We start from the raw sequence: 17,633 nt of genomic DNA on the forward strand, positions 1-17,633 counted from the left end.
CATGGACATTTTTATTTTTATTTATTTATTTTCTCTGTTGTGTTCAGTGTTTTCTGCCGGAAACAACAGACCATATGAGATTCCAAGTCACAGTTCATCACTTAGCAGAGCTCTCGTCGCTCGATCAGTTTTCCTGGACTGTTTTCCAAGATGGTGTCTGTCCGTGAACGCGTAATGCACTATGTTTATAACGTGTCTTCTTATTAAACTGTTTGTACTCTTACAAAGTTCTCAATGCTTCGGTTTGCATGTAGGGACCCTCATTATGCTACTGTGTTAGTGTGAGGCTATTTTTAGCCTTGTTAGTGGTATTAACTAGCGATTTAATTTCACTACTCTGTGCCCCATAGACTAGTGTTATAAGCTAATCTGTTTTTAAAGATAAAACTCTTTACATTCGGTTTTCATGAAAACGCATCCCAGAGAACGATCTACTCTGTAACCATCTGTTAATTACCCCTAGGTTCATTTCTCACCGGAGTTGTCCTTTAAGTTGTCTAGATGGCTTTTTGGCTTTTGTTTAAATAGATAATTCATCTATTATTAACAAGGTGCTCTGTGGCACCTGGGGGAATGCCAGTCTCCGTTGCTCCCAAAATTAAAATGATGTCATACTCACCATAATGTCGCCTCAAACCAGCCACAAACGTCCCATTGCATTTCTTTCTGCTGTGAAGCTTAAAAAGATATATTGAATGTTATTTGTCCAACACTGTAAAAAAAAAAAGGGTCCAATTGAAAATGTTCTAGTGACTGATTTTGTGAATTGATGCAATTTAATTCACAGAAATTCAATACGGCCAACTAAAAAATTTAGATGTAATCAGTCACTAGAACATTTTCAATTGGAGACCTGATTTTTTTTTACAGTGAATAGAAGTGTGGTCCAAAACAAAGTGACTTTCATTAAACTGACCAAAGAGGATTAAAAAAAAAAACGTTCCACAGAAGTACTTTTTAAGAATAATGACTTTTTTTCAATAATGTGGAAGTAAACTGCCCATTTGCACTTATTGAACAGACACTTCAAGTTCATCAAAAGCATGATTTATCTGTTTACTTTCATTTAACTTCTTCAAAGTCCTAAATATGGCTTAACATTACTATTGTAAATGTTTTCAATAAGTCTGCGCTTCGTGTATAGCTGCTTCTTTTTAATTTTCTATTCAAAATGACAAGAATCGGAGCGTTTCCTTTCATCCCTTTCAATTTCATTGTACGAGCATTGTATGAGCCTGTCTGTTTTTGTCTGCACCAGCACAATATCGCCCCATTATTTGGGAGTTTCAATTGTTAGCTCGGATAATGACCCAATGATGCTAAAAAGGGATCATATCCCCCAATTTAAAAATGGTGTGACCTCCGCACAAATTCTCCAACTGCTGTCATTACGTTAAGTTTCTCCAACACAATAATTCTAAAGACAACAGTTTGTCTTCTCGGGAAAGGTTCACCACACCCTTGTAGAGGCCTATCTTCCAATTCTCTTTTCTTTGTCAAGCTCTGCACCTGAGCAGCCATTTCAGAGAGCCCTGCCTTTCATAAAAAAGCCTGAGCTGTCATTCACCCTCTTCTCCACGGTGACCTGTGTTCCTCATGCACTTCTCCTCACCCTGCTTTAAGTGTTAAGTTGAAGTAGGCGATTAAGAGCCCTTAGCACAGTCTGAGAAAATGGAGGAATTGTCACCCTCTAGATTTTGCCAAATTGAGAGGGAAAATGAAAGCGTCGAGAAGTGGTCCTTCTAGATGATGACTGCTTTGTTAAACTTGACACAAACATCTCTCACGGCTGGCCTCAATTACAGCCAGTCACCATTAATTATAGCACTGGGTAGTTTAAGCTTGAGTCAACTAGAAGTGGCTGTACTTTCCTTCATATACATGCAATCTTAATTTCTTCTATAAAGATGTGTTAAATAGAAGTTTAATGCAAGTTTAGCTCAAACAACAGCATTTGTGGCATAATAACCACAAACAATTATTGTAATTCGGCCTTCATTTTCTTTAAAAACAGCAAAGGTTTTGGTTACGGAGAGTGTCAAATATGTTAAAATATATTTGTTTATTATTTGCATTGATCTGTAATCTTGTTCTCATATTTTTTAACCATGGCAATGGAATTGAATATAACTCAGATATGGACAGTACATTTTGTCTCACTTAAATCATGTTAAAACAGTACATGTACTTACAGTGTACTTGCCTAAGAAAGTACTGGTTAATATAAGGTAACTAGGTGGGTTAAGCTTAGGTTTAGGGGTAGGTTCAGGGTTAGTACCTAGTTATTACCCAGTTATTGTAATAACTATAATAAGTACATGGGAACAGAACTGTAAAATAAAGTATTATTTTCATTTATTTACAGATGGACCCCACTCTTTTGCATTATAAGTGGCACGTTGTAACCCATTTTTATCTCTTTAAATTCTAGTTCAAGCTTTTGCTAACACTATGGGGGCAGATTCACTAAATAATTAGCACATAATGTATTTCAGTACCTTGTTTCTATGTTCATATATTCACAAAACTCACCCTTATATATATCCAAAAATAACGAAGGCAGTTGTTCTGTGCAAATTATGTCTATAATACCTTCTAATGAGTGAATCATGTACAAAAACAGGGCAGACGGATTTCCCCCATGCCGTATTGAATGCCTCTCACTGAAAAAAACAAATGAACCTGGAATTTATTTAAATGAATGACAGACCTGTTTATTACCATCATCAATGTGACATTTGCAGACTTTTTGAACATCGACAACCATTTCTTTCAGAAAACTTTTTTCAGTCGAAGAGATTGGATTGAGTTCCACTGTCAACAGACTCGTCTGAGGCGTCTGAAACGTATACATTGTAGGAGTTACGGGCAGGTGATCGAAAGTCTATGACAGAGCGATCCTAATTGCTGTCTTGGCAGAGAGTACACTGCTTTTCTTAACAGCATAATTAAGTTTCCCATTAGCCGGTGCAGCCCTCTGTAATGTTTTGACAGAGGTTGTTAGACTTCTTATCGTTATCGTCACCTGGCGAGCACTTCTTATTTCTGAGCTGAACCTTAGTGCCTGGCTTTCTCTTGTAATCGATCTGTTTGCCTCCCTTTCGCCGTTTAGCTCATCTATATTTTTATTTATTTACTAAATTTGGCCACTTCATTTTGGCAGCCCTCAACAGCCATATCGTTAACCATAATACTCCATCTTAAAGACGTTACATCTAGAATTTGGCTAATAAGGGGAGTATTGACATAGCGCTAAATATGCCAGAGGGTCATTGTAAACCAAGTAGGCACGGTGGTAGCTCTCCTTCCATTCGTTTCTGAATGGCGGTGCCAATACAGTGAAGAGAGTATTAGGATCAGAGGGCGCAAGTCAGAGTTCACTGATTGAGCCTTGTGCAGAAAGCCTCAGTGACAGTGCAATCAATGCAGCGTTGGGTATCGATTCGGCAATATCACAGCTGTCTCTTAATGAAAGGGTAGCGGAGAACGAGGCAGCGGCGGAGTGAGGGGAGAAGGGCCGAATCATCGCGCGGGCTGGAATTACCTTTCGATTGGCCCGAGTCCACTGTGTTGTGACTCTCATTTTGCTGCGGCACCTTTCTCGGCTGATCAATACGACATCAGCCAGTGAGGCGGTAATTACCATCCCTCCGGCTCCACACAAAGCCCTGCAGCAAGGGCCGGGGGGAACGGAGAGGTCATGCAAAAAGCAGCCGGCCACGCTGAAGGTGACGGGAGGTGGGGGGGGAGAAAGGATCCCCTTGCGCTCAGCGGAGTACTTAGCTGCCTTTTTAATTACTGTAATTTTCCACACAAGTCAGGAGAGCGAGCTGATGAAGTCAGACACTCTCCTCCCTGCTGTTCCTGATGAGGCTTGATGGGCCTTCAAATTACGCATTGACTTTGCTGTTTCATTTCCCAGTGTTTAGTGCTAATAACCTGTAGAGCCCCCTTTTTTCTCCTTCTCTTTGCTCCCCCCCACCACCGCTACACTTTCTACAGTCGCTTATATACACACACACACACTCTCTTTCTCTCTCTACCTCTGAGTCCTTGGTGTCAGTGCGGTAATTACACTGTGTGAAATCTCTACCGCAATCACAGCTGTCTGGCCCTCTTCTCGCGCCCAGGTCAACCGGGCCACAGCTAATCTGCAACGCCATCAGTGACAAGATGGTAGACCGCTCTCTTTCTCTGTGGACTTTGGGTGTTTTTTCGACGGCTGCCTTTGGCCCTGTGGACTTTTATAATAAAGTATCTTAAACACTTTTTTCACACTCACTAGTTTAATTGATTTGTCTGCTAAAAATGTCCAGCAGTGCGCATCCATACTTTTCTTTTTCTTTTTCACCAGTCTCATTTCTGTCACATATCAAATGATTAAAGACTGTTTGTCTATATTTGCAGCTAGCACATGGGTCTTTAATGCATACAATTAAAAGCCTATTTAACTGTTTTTCATTTTGTTGAAAAATTTGATGCCGTCAAGTCTTTGAGAGAGAGAGAGAGAGAGAGAGAGAGAGAGAGAGAAAGAGAGAGAGAGAGAGAGAGAGAGAGAGAGAGAGAGAGAGAGAGAGAGAGAGAGAGAAAGAGATTTTTTTTCTCTTTTTTCTCTTTTTAATAATGTAAAGAACCCTTTTTTCCAGTAAAATAATCTTTTGTGGAATGGAAAAGTTCTATGGGTGTTAAAGATTATTTATAGAACTATTGATGCCATTATAGAACCTTAACTTTTAAGAGTGTAGTTTTAATGTGTCTGAAATTAGTCTGAAAACTATTCAAATTGTATAAATACCCACATGCACTTTTCCATGTTAAAAATTTTAGTTTTATTTCCATCACAATTCAAATTATATGTGTTTGATAATATTAGGTGAAGGAAATTATATTTTTAACATTTTTGGAAAGAAGCGGCGTGTTGTTTTGTCTTTCGGGGTAATTTACTTCCTTTATGTATCTTGAATAGATAATTAAATGCTAGTTTCACATATAAGTAACACTATACAGATTTGAAATTTGATGTTTAATGTACAGTTTCGCCGAGCAGGTTTTTTTGGACCAATGAGGTATCACTCATGAAGTGGGGCAACCCAGAGCAAAACAAAATAGAAACCTTTGTTCATTGCTCAGATGTACATGGAAGCTTTTATCGCTTATCAGTGCTTGACAGACTTCTGCCTGTCAGCAGAAACAAGGCACCATCAAATCTTTATAAAAAATGCATTGCCATTCTTTTTGTAATGCAAACTGACTACATGGCACTACCCCACCTCGCTTCAGCCCTGGGTCTTTCACAAAGACCGTGAAGTCACACCCTCAGTTTAGCAGGTTACTTGCCGCTCCCCAGGCCTCGACACTCACTGCAGAGAAAACAGTTGGAGTTCGAGTGTGACCACTGATGCATAACATTCCAATTTCAGTGCCATCCCATACTGGAAGACTGCAAATGAGACGAGGGGGAGAGATGAATCCTCTGCTCTCGGCGAGATTTGGGCCTGCCGTGTGTTGTGAAATTCCGCTAAAGAACTAAAGACAACTGTGGATGGGGTGTGTTAGATTTATCGCATGCCAATTATCACAGAGTGTTCATTTCATATTCAATGGAATAATAGAGTGTGCTTGGGTTTCTTTTTAACATACTTTGGTTGCAAACATATGAATAGTCTAGTTTTAGGGTGTGTTCACACTTGGCATGTTTGGTTAAATTAAAACGAACCCTGGTGCGATTTGCTCTGTTAATGCATTTCATTTGAGTAAGTGTGAATGCTGCCATCTGAAACCTGGTGTGAACTAAACAAGCGAACCGAGACTGCTGAAAAGATGGGGTTGTGAATGTATGCCTTTAGGTTCGGTTGAGGCCAACGCTAAGTGGACTAGGACTAAATGGGATTTTTTTTGGTCCGGACCAAACAAACCAAGCAAACCGAACTCACAGTTAAACTCACATAACTTCATATGTAAAAGAATTAAGTGTGCTTGGATTTCTTTTTAACATTCTTTGGTTGTAAACATATCTGCCCGATCTTACGAAAATGCGAATAAATAGTATGTGTGCAATCTCCTGGAATGTATACACCAAAATGAGTTTGGGCATGCATACGGTACGCGGTTTTTCACGTGCATATGATACGCACTTTATGGCGTATTATACATACGAACCACCCAACCTACCCTAGAGCCTGTCATATGCACGCCATAAAGTGTGTATCATATGCGCGCAAAAAACACTTTGGCGTAAACATTCCATGAGATTGCACACTCGTACTATTGATTTACATTTACATTTATGCATTCAGCAGACGCTTTTATCCAAAGCGACTTACATTGCAATAAAGGTACACATTTTTTACATTATTGTAAGTTCTTGCTTTCCCTGGGAATCGAACCCATGACCTTGGCGTTGAGCTATCAAGCTTATTGATATGCATTACCATGTGATCGTGTTGAAACATATTGACAATCTTCTAGTTTTAGGGTGTGTTCACACTTGGCTTGTTTGGTTTTGATTAAAACAAACCCTGGTGCGATTGCTCTGTTCATTTGAGTAAGTGTGAATGCTGCCATCTGAACCCTGGTGCAAACCAAACAAGCGGACAGAGAACCCTAAAAAAGATGGGTCTCGGTCTGCTTCCAAACTAACTCTGGTGCGGTTCGAATGATATATGAACGCAACCACATTAACCAAGCGAACCAAACTACAAGTGTGAACTTACAATTTTGACTTTCAGCATGAATCAGAGAAAAGTTATACACAGTCACAATCACTTTAGTAGTATCCGTTATATTATATTTGATTCATTTGCACATGGTTTTGTTCTAATTTAATAAGATATTTAATAATTCTCTTATCAGTTTAACCCACTGTTGTTTACAACACTTCATAGTGTAACCTTCAATGCAACTTTGCCTTTTGAGCTTCAGAAGTTAAAGGGTTTGCTCACCCAAAAATTAATATTATTTCATTAATTACTCACCCTCATGTCGTTGGACACCCGTAACACCTTCGTTCATCTTTGGAACACAAATGAAGATACGATTGTTGAAAGCTGATGGCTGAGAGGCTTCAGAAAGGCCTCCATTGGCATTCAGTATATTTCCACTGACCCACTCACAAGACCCATTAAAGGCACTAAAGACTTCGTTACAACGCCCATTTCACTACAGTGTCTGTACAACAATTTTACCAAGTGACGAGAATAGTTTTTGTGCGCAAAAAAAATCAAAATAATGACTTTATCCCCCAAGTTATTGTCTTCCGTGTAGGTCTCGGACGTGAACTTACCTGGAACTCACGTGATAGCGGTGCTCCTCCTCTTCCGGGTCATGTATTCGAACGGTGGAGCTGCGTCATATTCTCGCGCATACGTTGAGTTCACGTCAATAACTTGGTGGACAAAGTTGTTATTTTGATTTTTGTGCGCACAATAACTATTTTCGCCGCAGTGTAAAATTATTGTACAGCCACTGTAGTGGGATGGACTTTGTAACAATGTCTTTAGTGCCTTTTATGGGTCTTGTGAGTGGGTCGGGGGGAATGTACTGAATGCCAATGGAGGCCTTTCTGAAGCCTCTCAGCCATCAGCTCTCAACAAAAATATCTTCATTTGTGTTCCGAAGATGAACAAAATTGTTACAGGTGTCCAACGACATGAGGGTGAGTAATTAATGAAATACTTTTTGAGCGAACTAACCCTTTAATACACTGTTGAACACAATCAATGTGTTATTTTTGTCTATATGGTATGAACAGAAGCCTGAGGGACCTGTAGAGAAGCATTGTCGTACTCTGGAGATGTGGCATTTCTACAGTCTTCTCTCCATTAAAAACAATGGACCTTTGGTTGCTTATTGACTTGTATACATCACCCTTTTTAGCACTCCGGCTTCACTCCAATCCTAAGAATGAATAATTGATTTGTCATGGCACAAGAAAAAAGGTGAATGATTGGAAAAGTAGGGAATAGAATGAAGGGAAAGAAAGTGTATTGATCTCAGATGAGAGCGCAATCAAAGACCTCTCAAATACAGTAGCCCAATGATACAAAACCACTCAAAGAACTGTTTTGGAGGCCTTTTGATGCTGTTGGGCTTTGTCCAGATATGAGGACCACACTTATGCATACCATGTTTGATTCCGACAGTTCTGTTGTGTTGGTGGCTGAGTGAACTTGAGGGGGAAATGAGGAGGCTTTGAGCAGTGGGGCCCTGTTGGTCCTGCTTTGCTTGTCCATGAAAGCAATGCTGTTCATTAGCTCGGCCAGTTCTGTCTGCCTCACTGAGCCCAAACACATACACACACACACAACAGCACACCCTCTAGACAGAGCAATTGGACCTTGCACGTAAGCCACCCAAAGACCCGCCACACAATGAGCTTATTTATCTTAGTGAGTTGCGATCCGTTCTCAGGGTGAAGCGCGCTGGGCTGAAATGGTCAAGGTGAACGCTAATTACTTCTGTTGCAAAAAGCGGTTGAGAAAGGCGTTGAATAGTTAAATATGTTATTCTGTCTACTGTCTGTTTATTGTTCACATTATCTGTCGATAGTTTGTATAATCTGTCTGTCCATCTATTATTCGCATTGTTTGTATATCTAACAATTTATCCATATTTATCCAGTATATCCAACATTTGTTAAATCTGAATGTATTCTGTATTGTTTGCATAATCTATCTATCTATCTATCTATCTATCTATCTATCTATCTATCTATCTATCTATCTATCTATCTATCTATCTATCTATCTATCTATCTATCTATCTATCTAGGTGGCCTAATATCTTATGGCAGATTAAAAGGCTTGGAGTATAGCACATCAATTCTGTGCTCTCTATCCATTTTCATGTGTAAAGAGAGCAGCATAAACATTCTTCAGAACTTCTCCTTTTGTGTTCCACAGAAGAAAGCAACTCATGCTGGTTTGGAATGACATAACAGTGAGTAAATGATGAACTATTGCCTAAAATGTATTGTATTTAGGTTGTAACATAACTGATAAAAATGAATACTTCATACACCTTTGAGGCCAATTTCATCTCAGGGCTTCACTGACCTCTATAACCTAAGTCATATCTTGAAGCTGTCCAACATCTGAATGCTTTTGTATCTCTCCTCTCTGGCTCCAGATGTCAGGGTGAGCGCTCATGACAACAACAACTGGAGGAGAACGAACCTTTCAGGCAACCGCTGGTGTCTTAAGCTGCGGTAGAAATAAACCATGAGCATATTGGACAACAGCAAGACCGTCATGCTGTGCAATGCCATTTTCCTGCAGGCTCCTTCTCCTACTGTCTTCAAACACTGCTGGAGTGGTGTGTACATATGTCGGTGTGTGTGTATGGACAGAGCACTCAACTTTAGAGTTGATCAAAGCTAGCAGGCCTCATGCTCGCACTGGGGCATCACCGAATTGCTAGTGCCGAGTTTGTCAGCCACAAGTGGCCCAGCAGATCTACGTACCCCGACCGTGACAGAGAGTGGATTAAAGAAAGTACACAGAGAAGGGCAGGCATATAAATCAACTACCACGCTGCTCAAAAAAAACATAAAATGTGAGATTGTAAAACACCTTATATACAAAATATCATGGTATTCCTGTGGCCATGTGTACAAATCACTATCCATTTAATGTTAAATATTTAAATTAGGTACTTAACTGTTTATTTTATTAATTAATAATCTAAAATTAAAATAAATTAAAAAGTTGACTAACTTTGTAAATTACGGTTGCAATCTGGATTTGTCATTTCTTTTAATTTTTCAAATAATTTTTTTACTAACAAAATGATCAAAGAAACTTTTAAAAAACGTCATCGATCTTATCTTACATTTAAAAACAAGTTGGAGGAAATAACTGAAACTTCATTAAGCATTATTAGGTTAAATGTAAAAATGTTCATCAATATTTAATTTTATTTCTATTTAAATTTTATTTTATTCACAAATTTTAATTCCACATCTGTATGAAATTAAATACTGTATTAAATTACTTCATTTTTGTTTAAAAGTGAGTAATTTCTGTTAAGGTATTCTAAAAGTATTTAAAACATGATCCAGGTGTGGTGTTAGCCCTTCCCGTTTCTCTCTGGCACCGTAAAGGCAATCAAACACCCATAATCCCTTGAAACACCAATGTGATAGAAGCTTAGTCACTAGTGTAACAGAAAAACAGAACCGAAGTGAAAGATGGTCAAGCAAGTTCGCAGAGGGTGTCATACTGTCCCTGGTGGTCTGCAAACACCCCGGCAACCCACAACCTCTCCTGCACACCCTTATGTGCTCTGACAGTCGATAAGAGCAGCCAGCTGGGCGGGCGGCTTGGGTGTGACCCAAACTCCCACATTCATACCCATGCCAGGCAAAATTCTCCATCTTTTTCTCATTCTCCCTCTCTTCTTCTGGGCTCAGAGGGTGTGAAGTAGGCGTTGACCTGTGCCGCTGGGTCTCCAGGGAGAGAGCTGTATGTCCGGCTTCATTTGCCACTCACCTCTCAATTAGAAGCAGAGCGGGGACGATTCCCGTCGCCTGTGTGTGGGAAGCGGAGCCCTGTCTCTTTCTGCCTTCGTGCGGTTTGATGAGTGCCGTGAGGGCTTGTATTAGTTTCACTCACTGTCTCCGTGGGCAGCTGGAGATTTCAGATGCTGCTTTGTGTTGAGCACCGAGATGGTGCAGTGATGAGGGCCATACAGTTTCCACACAAAAAACAGCCCTCTTTCAAACTGCATTTAACAGTATTTCATGACCAGATAACAGTAATTCTACCACTGCAATTGGTTATTAATCTCAGCAAGCAGGTCTTCTTTTTTAGGAGTATTATGGGGTCAAAAATGAGCAGTTTTTTTTTTTTTTAAAAAGCACTTGTAATAATTCTTCCATACAAAAATGTACTTTATTCAAGCTGTAAAGTTGCCCATTTAAGGCTTTTTCCAAATTGCCGTCCTGGTGCAATTTAAAATCGCTGAGTTCTATGAAAATTCCTGATTTCATGAAGTAATCAGTGACAATTCACTATAAAACTGGCTTCACGGCAAGGTTATCATTTATCTGTGTGTGTGTACACTCCAAAAATAAGGTTCTTTATTGACATATTCCATTAAGAATTTATTGCACAAAAAATCCTTTAAATATGGAGAAAATAAGTTGTTGTTGATAACACTTTATTTTACATTTGTTCTTGTTGGAGATGTTACATGTACTTACCATAGTAATAACAGTAAATTATGCATAATTACATGCAACTAACCGCTCAACCAAACCCTAATCCCACCCTAACCCTATAAGTGCATGTGGTTACTAAATATTACTCAGTACTTAAATACATGTAACAATGGCATCTTAAAAACAAAGTCTAAAATATGTTCTGTCAGTAAAACATTCAGTTATTATAAAAAAGTATTTTCAAAAATTCCATGTACATTTTGGATTGTTGATGTATAAATATAAATAAGATAATTACAAAGCATGCCATATAGAAGAGGTCTTTGGTTTAAAAAAAAACAAGTTAGAGAAACCCTGGTCGAAAATGTCTTGTTGGGAGAAGAACTACTTTTATAGAATTAACTTCTGGTTATGAGTTACCAATTTAATGGATTTAAACAGGCCCTTTCTGGTAAATTTGCTATGATAATAGTTTAAAATTGTATATATACAATATATACAAACTATATTAAATAAACTGGTCAAATATGTTAATTAAATGGCCATCTGAGAGCTATTGCAAAAAAGCTTAGCCAAAATAAAGTTATAGCTGTCGGTTGTCTGTAAAATTCAATTTTTGCAGCTTTTTGTGTTATTAGACACCACAGGCTCAAAAAATGTCTTATGAGGTCAGAGCCTCGCTGAGCCCAATACTAATCCTCTATGGCCCCCTACTGGTCAGATGCATTCAATTCGTGTAGTACGGGTTTGTCACAGTGCCTGTTTATCTGTCGCTGTCTCTGAGATGATAATTCTCTGTGTCTGTCTCCTATAGGTTCAAGAGCTCTTCCTGGAGCTGGAGTTGAATGACTTCTCCCTATGCTTATGAAAAGTCTATTTCCTCTATCGGATGAGTCATGTGGTCCTCCCAGCTTCCACTGATAATCCTTCAGAGTCTGGGGTCACAGGCAGGCCACAGTTCAACGGGCCCCACACTATTTGTTTGATGAGTGGCCCTTGGCCCCCCTCGGAAAGGGTACAAGGTTTATGCAACTTAGAAGAAGGCATGGATCGACCATTTTTGTAATATTGCTGAATAATCGCTCATTGATGGGAGTCCTACTGTCCATGTACCGGCGTTTCTCCAGCAGGCACAGAGCACTGCTCTGCAATAATACTTTGATAATGGATGGTTTGGGGCAAGGCCCACAGAGTGGCATATGAAATCATAGTGGCATCTTCCTATCTCTCTGTCTGTCTCTGCTGTCCTGCCTGACGGCTGTGTGACAGAGAGAGTGGAGAGTGGGCTTTTTCCTTCATGTCTGACTAGTCACTGTAATGACTGCAGATGGGAGAGCTGCAGGGGGCCCGAGGCTCCGGGGCCCTGTCATTGTTTTGGGGCCGCCCTGACCCACTCCTCTCATCCTCTTTTGCCTTCTGACGCTAAGCAGTAATTGAAAAGTATGCTAAAGCAAATTGCTTATATCCGAGGATGCAATTTGTCCGAGCCGGCATGTATTTATTCTCAAATAAATAAGAGAAAGCACTTCCAGAAGTTGCGATGGATCTCCACAGCATTTCTGTATTTGATTGTTTATAATTTGACAGCAACACTGAAATAATTTGTCCACGGTGATGGTCTTCCCCTGGGACGTTAGAAGGAATAATGATGATCTGTTTATTGACTTGAATTAATGTCGCACTTCGACATTATGATTGACATTGCAAAACACCTGCTATTTTGACTATCAACAAAAAGTCTTTGATCCTCCTGTTTTTAAAGTTTAGATGTTGTTTTATTACGCTCCAGACATAACACTGTTTTGTTTAGTCTGGAGATTATTTTTGTTGCGTTCTTAAAACATCACATTGCTTTTATCTGATGACTTCAGACGTAGACACTGCTACTCTTTTAGTTGCTAATTTGAATGACGGCCGGAAGTGGGCCACAGGATGGCAGGAATTGGTCTCAGGGGACCCTCGGGCTTTGCTTATGGCCCCCGAGATGAGGGTTAGTGTTCCCAAGTGAGGGGCCACAGGGAGCAGCAAGCAGCTGTGTGGAGTCTGGCCTCCCTCTTGCCTGGTACATCACCTTAGGTTGAGCTGAGCATCCAACCAGAAACAATTTGGTTTTGTCCCCTAATGCTGTTGCTCAAGCCTGGACTCTGTTCACTTTCTTCTGACTGTACATCTTTGTTTTGAATATGATGGGAAATGAGTGAGAGAGATTTTACCCATTATAAGTAGCCTACCATAATAATTATATATTTCAAGGTGTTGCTTCAACTGTGGGCTCTTTTGACCTTGTGTGGGTCACGACTATTTGGTGAAACTATCACTATTGTCCCTAAGTGGGTGCACATTTAACAGAGGTAGGCCTATTCAAGTGATATTTATCTTTTTATACCCATAGAAGAAGAAACACCTACTGTATGCATATTATTAGTCTAGTGATGTTTTTATGTATTTATGCTATTTATATAGTGTTTATCTTTCATTAATACATATCTGATTTTACATGCATTTATTGTGATATGGATTTATACTATTTATACTACCGGGCCATTGAATGCTTAAATTTGATTGGCTGGTGAACATTCTGAGGTGTGCAATTATTTTCTGGGAAACACACAGCGAACGTAGTTCCAGGCAGCTCTCTTGACCGCATTACAGTTCTATATCACTTCACATAGTTAACTGTAATAATGGAAATTACAGGACTAAAAAAACAACAATAAAGCAACTTAAATCTACACATGACATTTATTTCACTAGCGAGGTAATAACAGCTCTGTTAGAGACGCACAGAGGTAGCCTAATTCACACAAGCTCTCTCTCTCTGAGTGTTTTCAGTCGCATTGCTGGCGCGTTGCTAACCATTGACTTTAGACCAGGTTTCAGTTGGTAAATGGCGCAATATAGATTTTTTGTGTTATTTACAGGGCGCATTAGTAATATGAGCCTATAGGTGGGTCCACCACATGCGTACACTTTGCTTATTATACACACAGGCATGCGCAGCAGCACACAAACATTTAAAAAAAAAAAATATTACAAATTAAAGGATTCTTCTCTGGAGAAATGTTCAGTCTTTCTGCTCACTAATTCCGCCATGTACATAGCGAATTTGCCATGGCGTGAGCACCACTGGCTTTTAAAGGGAATGGGAGATGAGACTCTGATTGCACATTATGCCCAACACACACCCATGACTCACACCCATCACACCCATGTGCTGAGCGCGGCAACCCTTTTTCTTATCGTTAACTAACAAAAGTAGATTCCGGCAAACCCTAAGTGCACCTGAGCCATGCGCTTTAGACCATGCGCTTAGATTGTTAAAATAGGGCCCCTCGAGTTACTAGCAACAAGTTTAATCCATTGATAGCAGTGAAACTACAATAATTACAACATAACAAACCTTATATGAAAGAAGAATGTAAAGGGTAATGTTGAGTTTAGAAGATATTTCTGTTTAAACATGATGAGTTGTTGGACTGTGACATTTAACAGCTTTTTGTGCCCTAAATGTTTAAACTTTACTCTAGACCTTCACTGATATTAGCCCTGATCTCTATAACCTTTATTGTGCTAGCACAAGCTTAACAGACCCCTCAGATTGGATTCATGAGGTCAGATTAATTTCTCTGCAAAAAATGATCTGCATTAAGTCAGGATCAATAAGTTTGTGGATGATCCATGTCGTAACATTAAATTCAATGTATGCAGTCACTAACGCTTCAGCATTTGTTTTAAATTGGCAAGTTAATACATTTAATTTTTAGGCCAAATGAAGCCTGTAACTCATGAATTAAGCGGTTGCAACAATTGTGAAGTTGTCATTGAAGTCCGCTTGGACTACGAATGAAAAGAGAGTTTGTAAAGTGGAATTATCTTTAAAATAACAGTAATTCGCTGCACTCCGAGATTACTTCACTCTTGCTCTAAGCTCTGAAAGACTTGATCAAATGTTGGAAATTTCAAGGTTGACTGCTTTGAAATCAAAGCTAATTTAGGACAGATGTTGAGTGTCTTTTCAAGCAGTTAATTGATCTGATGTTTTGTCTAAATCTGAGAAGAAAACGTGGCATTAATCAAATTAGTCTCGTAAGAGAGTGTGAATGTCTTAACATTTGCTAATTAGTCTATTTCTGCTTTGGGTTTGTTAATTTGATTAATTATCTTTCTAGGAGAACACTTGTCCAATTGATAATTAGATGAAAATATTATCTCATGTACTTGATACATATGCTATTGTGTGTCATTTCAAAATTATAGATGGTTTACATGAAAAATAATACAAGTATTGTTTTGATTTAAAAACATCTATGTTCTTAGTAGTGTTTCACATGTAATATTTGCAAAATTCTGTATTTTTGTATTAATATCCAAATATTACAGCCATAATCTTGTAGTTGTGTACTAGGCCTACTGAACCAAATGTTCAAAAGATAGGGTTATACTTTCTTCAAAAGCTGGTTCTAAACATCCTCAATCTAATGCATGTTCTCATCTCCTTTACCCCGTAGGCCTCTGTTTCAAGCTAAGCACACAACAGTCATGGAGAGAACTACCACAGCTGGAAAGAAAGGAATTACTAGACCCGAACGAGGGACACCTCTCCGACAGGACAGGGCTCAGTGTTTGTGGGACTTAATAAGCTGCCAGCCCTGATCTCAGTTTGAGGTGACCCCTGTCACTGTCTCTTTCCCCTTCACATCAGCGCCAAAGGGGGAGAAGATGCTCTCATCACAAGAGGATTAGCCGGGACACGAGGGACCCAGCGTGCAGTAATGCCCTGACCAGGGATCCTTCTTTGCACTGGCTTAAAGTATTGCAAGTTGTTTTGCTCACTGTGAGAGTATAAACAATCATGGCACATTTTGTTTAAAAACTTTTATATTTCAACATTTCAGTTTACTTTATTTACTTTTTTAAATTATTCATCAATTCATGCTATTCCAAATATTTTGACTAGTATATTATGTACAAATTTTCACATAGGCTGCATTCGAAATCGCATAATCTGCACTTCATGTTGTTGATAAAGAATGTAATATATTTTCTTTCTCTTTGTATTTTTATATTAATATGGTACAAAAATATTCTACTCAAATCAATGTGTTAAACAAGTTTGGTCAAAAGTAATCTAAAAGTAATCCAAAAGTAGTCCAAAGTGGTAAAAGTGATTATATTGCGTTACATATGTAATGTAATGGATTACGTTACTAACTACAATTTTTGTCATGTCATTTGTAACCAGTAACCGATTACTATTTGTAAGTAATCTACTAGCTTTGTTTATGAGTATACTGTGAATTTGGACATACTTCTTTTGTCACATACAGTTTTTTGCCGATGCATGCAATTTTGGATGCAGCCTTATTCTTCGTAATCTTCCTCTAAACAACTTCTTAAAAATGGCTTCCTTTTCCGCTGACATCATTCAGGCCACACGGGCTATTGGATAATGTTAACGAATATGCGAATAACTGCATTCGTTTCTCATAAAAAAACATCCTGTTTCACTCGTAATTTAGTAAAATGAACTGCGAATTGGGATTCAAGCTGACTAAATAAATTTCATTGCACACCCAAATGACTTCTGGGAAACTTCCTTTGACATTTGAAAGTAGAAATTTAAACTGTAAAATTGAAATCTGATAAAATGAGAGTTCTCTCTTTGTTTAAGTTTAGCGAAGCGAATAAACTTGAAGGCTTCAAATGCATGCGAAAATATACAAGTGAACCTAAGCTAATAATTGCAGTGTATTCAAACGAAACTTTATCTTTCTTTGAAAGATGATATGTCTTCCCACACATTATGCATTAATTAGATAGGTGCAATTCTGTCTGAGGTGGCGATGCACTCACAGAGGGCAAGTCTTTTCATTACTCAACGGAAAGGTGCTGTTTAAAAGTAGCATCTACATAACATATAATTAGACATGCTTCAACTCCAAGAAACTTAAGTTATTGTAGGGGAGGCGTACAGAGGCTTATATTATACATGTAATATCTGTTTGTCAGGGTGGTTTGTGTTGTGTTTGTTCTTAGTATCTCAGAACAGAATGGTTTTAGTGTCCAGAATAGTTCTGAACATAGATTCCAAATTAGATTAATTTGTCACTGCAAACTGAATTCAGAGAGTCGTACCAGGTCTTCATTTTTGACAACAATACTTTTCCCAACCACATCTGCTTTCTGTTCCTAGGACATTTGTTGTAGTTGGGTTTTCAGGTGATTTCTGGTTCAGCGAACCTGGTGAGGATCAGTGAGTCGAGCTACGGTCTGTTCTCTGTCCGTGTTCAAATCGGCATGTGACTGGAATTGATTTAGACTCATCTGGATTTCACACTTTCTCACCCTGATGTTCCAGAATTATGTGGTTTAAAACGTATAAAATGAATAAAAAAGACAAATTCCTTCAGCCTATCAGTGCAGATCTTTCCAATTACATTTGTCTCATTATGCTACATGACTCACAAAAAATCTT

The 17,633-nt window shown here is 38.9% G+C and overlaps 1 long non-coding RNA gene across 1 annotated transcript in view; it reads left to right on the forward strand.

Annotated features, from left to right (window-relative positions):
* The window catches only part of LOC137064964 (uncharacterized), a 43,569-nt gene extending 26,839 nt beyond the window's left edge, over positions 1–16,730 (forward strand). The window contains exons 5-7 of the long non-coding RNA XR_010901584.1: positions 8,901–8,937; positions 9,127–9,328; positions 15,667–16,730. This is a non-coding gene — a long non-coding RNA (uncharacterized lncRNA). The remainder of the gene's footprint in view (positions 1–8,900; positions 8,938–9,126; positions 9,329–15,666) is intronic.
* Positions 16,731–17,633: the final 903 nt, after the last annotated feature.

Source organism: Pseudorasbora parva, chromosome 25 (assembly GCF_024679245.1).
Source record: "Pseudorasbora parva isolate DD20220531a chromosome 25, ASM2467924v1, whole genome shotgun sequence".
Classification (NCBI taxonomy): domain Eukaryota; kingdom Metazoa; phylum Chordata; class Actinopteri; order Cypriniformes; family Gobionidae; genus Pseudorasbora; species Pseudorasbora parva.